Genomic DNA, 12,155 nt, shown 5'->3' on the forward strand with positions numbered 1-12,155 from the left:
TTCAATGACTGTAGACTCAGAACATTTGCAGTATATTTGTGCTGGACTTTAAAACAGCCCTCTTCACTATTTTTATTCTCATTTTATGAAAGAACATTAACGCAGGAATAAAGAAGATAAAGAAAAATGAATTCCATCACGAATTAAATTATTTGCAAATTTCTTTCAGCTCCAAGCTCACATACTAATTTTATGCAGCCATCAATGTTTTTATATGATTATGTTAACATAAGCATTTTTGCCATTACCATACATTTTGTAATGGTATTGAGTGGATTCATATTATACCACGTCAATGAAGCAGAGTTTCCTAACCATTCTTTCATTCTGAGTAGTAGACATTTAAGCTGTTCCTATTTAAAACAAATTATTAAAATTAACCTGTAGTTCAAATAACAAATGCTGGAGAGGGTGTGGAGAAAGGGAACCCTCCTACACTGTTGGTGGGGATGCAAGTTGGCATAGCCACTGTGGAGACCAGTATGGAGGTTCCTTTAAAAAAGAGTTTCCATAGGATCCAGCAATCCCACTCCTGGGCATATACCCAGACAAAACTCTAATTCAAAAAGATACATGCACCCCTGTGCTCATAGCAGCACTATTCACAATAGCCAAGACTTGGAAACAACCTAAATGTCCATGGACAGAGGAATGGATAAAGAAGATGTGGTACATATATACAATGCAATACTACTCAACCATAAAAAAGAATGAAATAATGCCATTTGCAGCAACATGGATGGACCTAGAGATTATCATACTAAGTGAAATAAGTCAGAGAGAAATACCACATGATATCACTTATATGTGGAATCTAAAATATGGCACAAATGAACCTATCTACAAAACAGAAACGGACTCACAGACATAGAGAACAGACTTGTGGTTGCCAAGGGGGAAGGTGGGAGGGAGAGGGATGGACTGGGGGTCTGGGGTTAGCAGAGGCAAACTATTACATTTAGAATGGATAAACAACAAGGTCCTACTGTATAGTGCAGGGAACTATAGCCAACCTTCTGGGATAGACCATAATGGAAGAGAATATAAAAAAAGAATGTATATATGTGTATAACTGAGTCACTTTGCTGTACAGCAGAAATTAGCACAACTTTGTAAATCAACTATACTTCAGTTAAAAATAAATGAAATTAACCTGTAGTTGAACAGTGATATGAATGGATTTTTCTCCATTTATTTTAGGACAAATAAATTTCATATGGTGGTATTTCTGGGTCAAATACTATGTACTTTTCTAATGACTCTTCTTATAAACATATTCTGGTTACATAAACATTTCTGAATGATTTGGGTATAATTTATAGACATCACCTCTCTTTTACCACAAATAAATTCAGTGACTTTTTTCCTAAAATATGGATTTTCTCTTATGCACAGTATATTTATCAAACTCAGGATACTTAATACTGACTCAATACTATTATGTATTCCACAGTTCATATTCAAATTGTATAGTACCAATTGTTCTAATCATATCCCTCATAATAATTTTTTTCTTGGTCCAAGTCCAATCCAGAATCAATTTTCAACCTTTTTTTTTTCTTTTCTTCTTTTTCTTTTTTTGGCTGTGTGCTTGTGGGATCTTAGTTCCCCGACCAGGGATCAAACCCAGGCCCCCTGCAGTGGAAGCACAGAGTCTTAACCACTGGACCACCGGCGAATTCCTAGTAGCCTTTCTTTTCTTTAATGATTTTAAGATTTTTGAAGAACACAGACCAATTGTTGAAAGTCCTTCAAGTTATATTTGCCTGATGTTTCCTCACGACTAGATCCAGGCCATGCATTCTTAGCAGGAGCATCACAGATGCAATGCTGTGTTCCTCCCAGGGCATTATTCTAGAAGGCACAAGATATCAGTTTGTCCATTTATGGGTGATGCTAAGTTGATCACTTCAGGAGGCGGTGTCTACCAGGTTTTTTCCCTATAAAGTTACTCTTTTTTTTCCTTTGTGATTAATTAGTAACTCAAAGGAGAAACTTTGAGATTATGTAAATATTCTGTTCATTAAAATTTCATCCACTATTTTTAGCATCTATTAATGATCTTGCCTGAATCAATCCTTAGTATGATGGTGGCAGAAAGGTGATTTCATAATAAAGCATTATTTCTGTATTTATTCTTCTTCTATAGAATTCTTCTAAAGAGCTTCCTCTTTTCCCCCATTCATTTTTTATCAGTATAGATTTATATTTACATGTATTATTTTCTGAATTCTGTTACTATCATTATTCTGGTGCTCAGGTTGTTCCAGATTTTGCCACAGGGAGCCCCTTCAAACTGGCTTGTGACATGTCCCCATGGTATTTCAAACACTGACTTATTTTTTGGCACAATAAGATGTTCCAGGCTTACCTTGCACTTTTCCTATCCCAACCCTGACATCAGGCTTTTCTACGAGAATCCTTGATTCCTAGTGAGACCTGGGATATAGAAATCAAGGCTGGGTACTTGATAAGAACAGTGAAAATCTGTGGCATTTGAGCCACGACCCACTCCCTCTCACATCCCCCAGTAGACAGATGCACTATTCTGTGTGGTGCAGCTGAAAATACAGGGTTCCCTCTCGTCCCCAGTTCACTGGCTAAAACTACAGTTCATCGCAAAAGGGGTAAGTCACCAGCATTTCTAATTTCCTTTAGCTCCTGGCTGCAGAAACTCTTCCTGGAAGGTGTGGCTGAAAGGAGCAGGCTCCCCTTCTCCCATGTAGGGATGGAAGATCTACTCCAAACACAGCAGGTTGAGAATGCTTGGCCCTAACTGTCTCTGCCCCATCTTGCTCTTAAGGTAGAATTTTCATGCTGGAGGGAGAAGCCAAGCCCATTAGGTTATACTACCCACCCAGCACCTGCTTTTACAGGTGTCACATGGGAGAAGGGGACCACTGTCCTTACCCCCAGCTCCTGTACAGTGGCCCAGAGGTTCTGCCAGGAAACAAAAGCAAGCTCTATACATGATGTGCTCTGCTGTTCTGCCTGAGGGGACCGACTGTGTTTGGAAAAGAACGTGGAGAAGTCTCCACCTAAAGAGATTGATGGAGCAATGGAGATCTTGGTGGAGGGTGTTTAAGAGGGAACATGGGGCTCCTTGATAATGGTGGCCAAAAGCAAAACGTCAGAACACTTGGAAGTTTAACAGAGAGGATCAAGGAAAGATATAGGCAATTAGAGTCATCCTGGCTTCACAGTCAGTACTGGGGGTTGAGAAGGCTGTGTACACGTGCTAGGCTGCACCACTGAGGATCAATGAGAACACAGCATGACGAAGACTAAAAACATCCCCACGTCACACACAGATCCATCAACAGGACAGAAACCTCACTGTCACTCGGGGATCAAGCACAAGGTCTGAGCAAACACTGGCTGAACAATTAGCAACTCTGATCCAGGGGCAACCCTTAGGAGGCTCGGCTTCAAAAGAAAATCACGACCATCCCTGGCAGTCTGAAATACTGCATGCATGCCCAAGACTTGCCCTTCCAGGAGTGACTGGAGAGGGCTTTCCAAGGGACTGGTCTGAATAGACGGGAAAAACCTAAACTTGAACTATAGTATTAGCCTCTTAGGCATACACACATAACACGGTAGAGGCTAAAATCTAGCTGGCCAAGAGGGCCAACCTCAGCAAAGTGTGGCTCATGCTGACTCAGAGGTAATGCTTAGGCAGCATTTGATAAAATCCAATACCTTTCAGACTAAAATATAATTTTTTTTTTCAAAATCTGACACCAGACTTCAGACATTATGGATATGTTATTAGACATTATAACTGTTACGAGAACCAGAAAACATCTTTAAAAAATTGAAGATAATGCTAAAAGCCATAAAAGGGGAAATCGACAGTAACATAATCATAGTAGAGGACTTTAACACCCCACTTTCACCAATGGACAGATCATCCAAAATGAAAATAAATAAGGAAATACAAGCTTTAAATGATACATTAAACATGATGGACTTAATTGATATTTATAGGACATTCCATCCAAAAACAACAGAATACACTTTCTACTCAAGTGCTCATGGAACATTCTCCAGGATAGATCATATCTTGGGTCACAAATCAAGCCTTGATAACTTTAAGAAAACTGAAATCATATCAAGTATCTTTTCCAACCACTCTATGAGACTAGATATCAATTACAGGAAAAAATCTGTAAAAAATACAAACACATGGAGGCTAAATAATACACTACTTAATAACCAAGAGATCACTGAAAAACCAAAGAGGAAATCAAAATACACCTAGAAACAAATGACAATGAAAACACGATGACCCAAAACCTATGGGATGCAGCAAAAGCAGTTCTAAAAGGAAAGTTTATAGCAATACAATCCTACCTCAAGAAACAAGAAACACATCAAATAAACAACCTAACCTTACACCTAAAGCAATTAGAGAAAGAAAAACAAAATAACCTCCAAAGTTAGCAGAAGGAAAGAAATCATAAAGATCAGATTAGAAATAAATGAAAAAGAAATGAAGGAAACAATAGCAAAGATCAGTAAAACTAAAAGCTCGTTCTTTGAGAAGATAAACAAAATTGATAAACCACTGGCCAGACTCTTCAAGAAAAAAGGGAGAAGACTCAAATCAATAGAATTAGAAATTAAAAAGGAGAAGTAACAACGGACACTGCAGAAATACAAAGGATCATGAGAGATTACTACAAGAAACTCTATACCAATAAAATGGACAACCTGGAAGAAATGGACAAATTCTTAGAAAAGCACAACCTTCCGAGACTGAACCAGGAATAAATAGAAAATATAAACAGACCAAACACAAGCACTGACATTGAGACTGTGATTTACAATCTTCCAACAAACAAAAGCCCAGGACTAGATGGCTTCACAGGTGAATTCTATCAAACATTTAGAGATGAGCTAACACCTACCCTTCTCTAACTCTTCCACAATATAGCAGAGGGAGGAACACTCTCCAACTCTTTCTACGTGGCCAACATCACCTGGACACCAAAACCAAACAAAGATGTCACAAAGAAAGAAAACTACAGGCCAATATCACTGATGAACATACGGGCAAACATCCTCAGCAAAATACTAGCAAACAGAATCCAACACCACATTAAAAGGATCATACACCATGATCAAGTGGGGTTTATCCCAGGAATGGAAGGATTCCTCATTAATATGCAAATCAATCAATATGATACATCATATTAACAAACTGAAGGATAAAAACCATATGATCATCTCAATAGCTGCAGAAAAAGCTTTCAACAAAATTCAACACCCATTTATGATAAAAACCCTCCAAAAAGTAGGCATAGAGGGAACTTACCTCAACATAATAAAGGCCATATGTGACAAATCCACAGCCAACATCATTCTCAATGGTGAAAAACTGAAACCATTTCCACTAAGATCAGGAACAAGACAAGGTTGCCCACTCTCACCACTCTTATTCAACACAGTTTGGAAGCTTTAGCCACAGCAATCAGAGAAGAAAAAGAAATAAAAGGAATCCAAATCAGAAAAGAAGAAGTAAAGCTGTCACTGTTTGCAGATGACATGACACTATACATAGAGAAACCTAAAGACACTACCAGAAAACTAATAGAGCTAATCAATGAATTTGGTAAATTAATGCACAGAAGTCTCTTGCATTCCTATACACTAATGATGAAAAATCTGAAAGAGAAATTAAGGAAACACTCCCATTTACCACTGCAACAAAAAGAATAAAATACCTAGGAATAAACCTACCTAAGGAGAAAAAAGACCTGTATGCAGAAACGTATAAGACACTGATGAAAGAAATTAAAGATGACACAAGCAGAAGGAGAGATATACCATGTTCTTGCATTGGAAGAATCAACACTGTGAAAATGACTATACTACCCAAAGCAATCTGCAGATTCAATGCAATCCCTATCAAACTACCGTGGCATTTTTCACAGAACTAGAACAAAAAATTTCGCAATATGTATGGAAACACAAAAGACCCCAAATAGCCAAAGGAATCTTGAGAAAGAAAAATGGAGCTGGAGGAATAAGGCTCCCTAACTTCAGACTATACTACAAATCTACAGTAATCAAGAGAGTATGGTACTGGCATGAAAACAGAAATATAGATCCATGGAACAGTACAGAAAGCCCAGAGATAAACCCACACACATATGGTCACCTTATTTTTGATAAAGGAGGAAAGAATATAAAATGGGAAAAAGAGAGCCTGTTCAATAAGTGGTGCTGGGAAGACTGGACAGCTACATGTAAAAGAATGAAATTAGAACACTCCCTAACACCATACACAAAAATAAACTCAAAATGGATTAAAGACCTAAATGTAAGGCCAGACACTATTAAAGTCTTAGAGGAAAACATAGGAAGAACAGTCTGACATAAATCACAGCAAGATCCTTTTTGACCCACCTCCTAGAGAAATGGAAATAAAAGCAAACAAATGGGACCTAATGAAACTTAAAAGCTTTTGCACAGCAAAGGAAACCATAAACTAGACGAAAAGAGAACCCTCAGAATGGGAGAAAATATTTGCAAATGAAGCAACTGACAAAGGATTAATCTCCAAAATTTACCAGCTGCTCATGTAGCTCAATATCAAAAAAACAAAGAACCCAATCCAAAAATGGGCAGAAGAGCTAAATAGACATTTCTACAAAGAAGATATACTGATTACCAACAAACACATGAAAGAATGCTCAACGTCACTAATTAGAGAAATGCACATCAAACTACAATGAGGTATCACCTCACAGCAGTCAGAATGGCCATCATCAAAAAATCTACAAACAATAAAGGCTGGAGAGGGTGTGGAGAAAAGGGAACCCACTTGCACTGTTGGTGGGAATGTAAATTGATACAGCCACTATGGAGAACAGTATAGAGGTTCCTTAAAATACTAAAATAGAACTACCGTATGACCCAGCAATCCCACTACTGCACATATACCTGGAGAAAACCATAATTCAAAAAGAGTCATGTACCACAATGTTCATTGCAGCTCTATTTACAATAGCCAGGACATGGAAGCAACCTAAGTGTCCATCGACAGATGAATGGATAAAGAAGATGTGGCACATATATACAACGGAATATTACTCAGCCATAAAAACAAACAAAATTGAGTTATTTGTAGTGAGGTGCATGGACCTAGAGTCTGTCATACAGAGTGAAATAAGTCAGAAAGAGAAAAACAAATACTGTATGCTAATGTATATATATGGAATCTAAAAAAAATGGTTCTGAAGAACCTAGGGTCAGGACAGGAGTAAAGATGCAGACATAGAGAATGGACTTGAGGACACAGGGAGGGGGAAGGGTAAGCTGGGACGAAGTGAGAGAGTGGCATGGACTTATATACACTACCAAATGTAAAATAGATAGCTAGTGGGAAGCAGCCGCATAGCACAGGGAGATCGGCTCGGTGCTTTGTGACCACCTAGAGGGGTGGGATAGGGAGAGTGGGAGGGAGACGCAAGAGGGAGGAGACATGGGGATATATGTGTATGTATAGCTGATGCACTTTCTTATAAAGCAGAAAATAACACACCATTGTAAAGCAATTATACTCCAATAAATATGTTTAAAACAATGTTCAGATATGATGACAATGTCTCATCAAATAGAAAATAACAATAAGAAAATAGAACTTATTTTTTAATAAAGAAATGCAAACTCTGGAGTTGAAAAGTATAACAACTGAAGTTAAAAACTCACTAGAGAAAAGAGAATATCAAGAGAATAAGAATAAAGCCCCATACTGAGAGAAAATATTTGCAAAAGACACATTTGATAAAGGACTGTTACCCCCAATACACAGAACTTGTAAAACTCAAGAGTAAATTAAAGATCCTGATTAAAAAATAGGCCAGTCGTTAACAGACATCTCACCAAAGAAGATATACAGATGGCAAATAAGCATATCAAAAGATATTCCACAACATATGTCATCAGGGAAATGCAAACAAACCTACTAGAATGCCCCAAATACAGAACACTAACACCAAAACCTGGTGAGGATGTGGAGCTATGGTGCCTCCCATTCACTGCTGATAGGAATGCAAAATGGCACAGCCACTATGGAGGACAGTTCAGCGGCTTCTTAAAAAACTAAACATCCTCTACTTCAAGCAACTATATGCCAATAAAATCGACAACCTAGAAGAAATGGACAAATTCTTAGAAAATTACAATCTCCTAAGAATGAATCAGGAGGAAAGAGAAAAAATGAACAGACCAAACACAAGTACTGAAATTGAAACTGTGATTTAAAAACTTCCAACAAACAAAAGTCCCAGACCAGATGGCTTCACAGGCGAATTCTATCAAACATTTAGAGAAGAGTTAACACCTATCCTTCTGAAACTTTTCCAAAAAGCTGCAGAGGAAGCAACACTCCCCAGCTCATTCTATGAGGCCACCATCTCCTTGATACCAAAACCAAACAAAGATATCACACAAGAAAGAAAATTACAAGCCAATATCGCTGATGAACAGAGACGCAAAAACCCTCAACTGAATCCAACAATGTATTAAAAGGATCATACACCATGATCAAGTGAGATTTATTCCAGGGAGAGAAGGATTCTTCAACATATACAAATCAATCAATGTGATACACCACATTAGCAAACTGAAGAATAAAAACAATATGATCATCTCAATAGATGCAGAAAGAGCTTCTGACAAAATCCAACACCGATTTATGATACAAACTCTCCAGAAAGTGGGCATAGAGAGAACCTACCTCAACATAATAAAGGCCATATATGACAGACCCACAGCTAACATCATTCTCAATGGTGAAAAGCTGAAAGCATTTCCTCTAAGAACAGGAACAAGACAAGGATGCCCACTCTCACCACTTTTATTCAACATAGTTTTGGAAGTCCTAGCCACATCAATCAGAGAAGGAAAAGGAATAAAAGGACTCCAAACTGGAAAAGAAGAAGTGAAACTGTCACTGTTGGCAGATGGCATGATACCATACATAGAAAATCCTAAAGATGCTACCAGAAAACTACTAGAGCTCATCAGTGAATTTGGTAAAGTTACAGGATAAAAATTAATACACAGAAATCTTTTGCATTTCTACATACTAACAATGAAAGATCAGAAAGAGAAATTAAGGAAACAATCCCATTAACCATCACATCAAAAAGAATACAACACCTAGGAATTAACCTACCTAAGGAGACAAAAGACCTGTACTCAGAAAACTATAAGATGCTAATGAAAGAAATCAAACATGACACAATTGGAGAAATATACCATGTTCTTGGATTGGAAGAATCAATATTGTCAAAGTGACTATACTACCTAAAGCAATCTACAGATTCAATGCAATCCCTATCAAATTACCAAAGGCATTTTTCACAGAACTAGAACAAAAAAATTTATAATTTGTATGGAAACACAAAAGACCCCGGATAGCCAAAGCAATCTTGAGAGAGAAAAATGGAGCTGGAAGAATCAGGCTCCCTGACTTCCGCCTATACTACAAAGCTACAGTCATCAAAACAGTATGGTACTGGCACAAAACCAAAAATATAGATCAATGGAACAGGATAGAAAGTCCAGAGATAAACCTACGCACCTATGGTCAACTAATCTATGACAAAGGAAGCAAGAATATACAATGGACAAAAGACAGTCTCTTCAATAATCAGTGCTGGGAAAACTGGACAGCTACATGTAAAAGAATGAAATTAAAACATTCCCTAACACCATACACAAAAATAAACTCAAAATGGATTAAAGACCTAAATGTAAGACCAGACACTATACAACTCTTAGAGGAAGACATAGGCAGAACACTCTAAGACATAAATCGCAGCAAGATCTTTTTTGGATCCACCTCCTAGACTAATGAAAATTAAAACAAAAATAAATAAATGGGACCTAATTAAATTTAAAAGCTTTTACACAGCAAAGGAAGCTATAAACAAAACTAAAAGACAATCCACAGATTGGGAGAAAATATTTACAAATGATGTGACCGACAAGGGATTAATCTCCAAAACATACAAACAGCTCATGAAGCTCAATATCAAAAAGTAAACAACCCAATCAAAAAATGGCAGAAGATCTAAATAGACATTTCTCCAAAGAAGACACACAGATGGCCAAAACGTACATGAAAGGATGCTCAACATCACTATTTATCAGAAAAATACAAATCAAATGGTATCACCTTACCCCAGTCAGAATGGTCATCATCAAAAAATCTACAAACAATAGGGGTCCCTGGTGGCTCAATGGTTGAGAGTCCGCCTGCCGATGCAGGGGACACGGGTTCGTGCCCCGGTCCGGGAAGATCCCACATGCCGCGGAGCGGCTGGGCCTGTGAGCCATGGCCGCTGGGCCTGTGCGTCCAGAGCCTGTGCTCCACAATGGGAGAGGCCACAACAGTGAGAGGCCCTTGTACCACAAAAGAAAAAAAAAAAATCTACAAACAGTAAATGCTGGAGAAGGTGTGGAGAAAAGGGAACTCTCTTGCACTGTTGGTGAGAATGTAAATTGGTAAAACCACTATGGAAAACAGTATGGAGGTTCCTTAAAAAACTAACAACAGAACTACCATATGACCCAGCAATCCCACCCCTGGACATATATCCAGAGAAAACCATAATTCAAAGAGATACATGCACCCCAATGTTCACTGCAGCACTACTTAAAATAGCCAAGACATGAAAGCAACCTAAATGTCCATTGACAGATGAATGGATAAAGAAGACATGGTGTGTGTGTGTTTACACACACACACACACACACACACACACACACACACACATAATGGAATATTACTCAGCCATAAAAAGGAACGAAATAATGTCATTTGCAGCAACACAGATGGACCTAGAGATTATCATACTAAGTGAAATCAGACAGAGAAAGACAAATAACATGGTATCACTTATATGTGGAATCTAATAAAAAATGATAAATGAACTTATTTACAAAACAAAAACAGACTCACAGATCTCGAAGTCAAACTTATGGTTACCAAAGGGGAAGCATGAGGGGAAGTGATAAATTAGGAGATTGGGATTAACATATACACACTACTGTATATGAAACAGATAATCAACAAGGACCTACTGTATAGCACAGGGGACTCTACTCAATATTCTGTAATGACCTATATGGGGAAGAATCTGAAAAAGAATAGATAAATGCATATGTATAACTGATTCACTTTGCTGTACACCTGAAACTAACACAAAATTGTAAGTCAACTATACTCCAAAAAAAGTTTTAAAAAGCATCCTCTAACAATATGATCTAGCAATTGCACTCCTTGGTAGTTACCCAAAGGAGTTGAAAACTTATGTCCACACAAAAACCAGTATGTGGATGTTTTAGCAGCTTCATCCAAAATTGCCAAAACGTGGAAGCAACCAAGGTGCTCCTCAGTAGGTAATGGATAAACTGGTACATCTAGACAATGGAATAATATTCAATACTAAAAACAAACGAGCCATTAAGCCATGAAAAGACATAGAGGAAATTTAAATGCCTATTACTAAGTGAAAGAAGCCAATCTGAAAAAAGTTACATATTGTATGATACTAACTATATGACATTTTGGAGACAGTAAAAAGATCACTGGTTGCCAGGGATTTGGGAAGGGAGGGATGAATAGGCAGAACACAGAGCATTCTTAGGCCGGTGAAAATACCCCATATGATGTTATAATGATGGATATATGTCATTATACACTTGTCCAAATCCATAGAATGAACACCAAGAGTGAACCGTAATGAAAACCATGGACTTCGGGTGATAATGATTTGTCATTATAGGTTCATCAGTTGTAAGCAATATACCACTGTGGTGGGAAATACTGATAACGCAGGAGGCTATGCAAGTATAGGTATGGGGTATATGGGACATCTCTGTACCTTCCTCTCATTTTGATGTGAACCACAAACTGCTCCAGAAAAAAAAAACAAAAACTTTTATTTAACGTTTTAGTAGAGAATCTAGTCAGGGCAATTAGGCAAGGAAAAGAAAAAAATTCATACAGATTGAAAGTAAGAAGACATCTGTATTCAAAGACGGCATGATCTTTTATACATAAAATTGTAAGGACTAAAAACTCTATTAAACTAGTTCAACAAGACAGCAGGATACTAGAATAATATTTTAAA

This window comes from Tursiops truncatus, chromosome 19, assembly GCF_011762595.2.
Source record: "Tursiops truncatus isolate mTurTru1 chromosome 19, mTurTru1.mat.Y, whole genome shotgun sequence".
NCBI lineage: Eukaryota > Metazoa > Chordata > Mammalia > Artiodactyla > Delphinidae > Tursiops > Tursiops truncatus.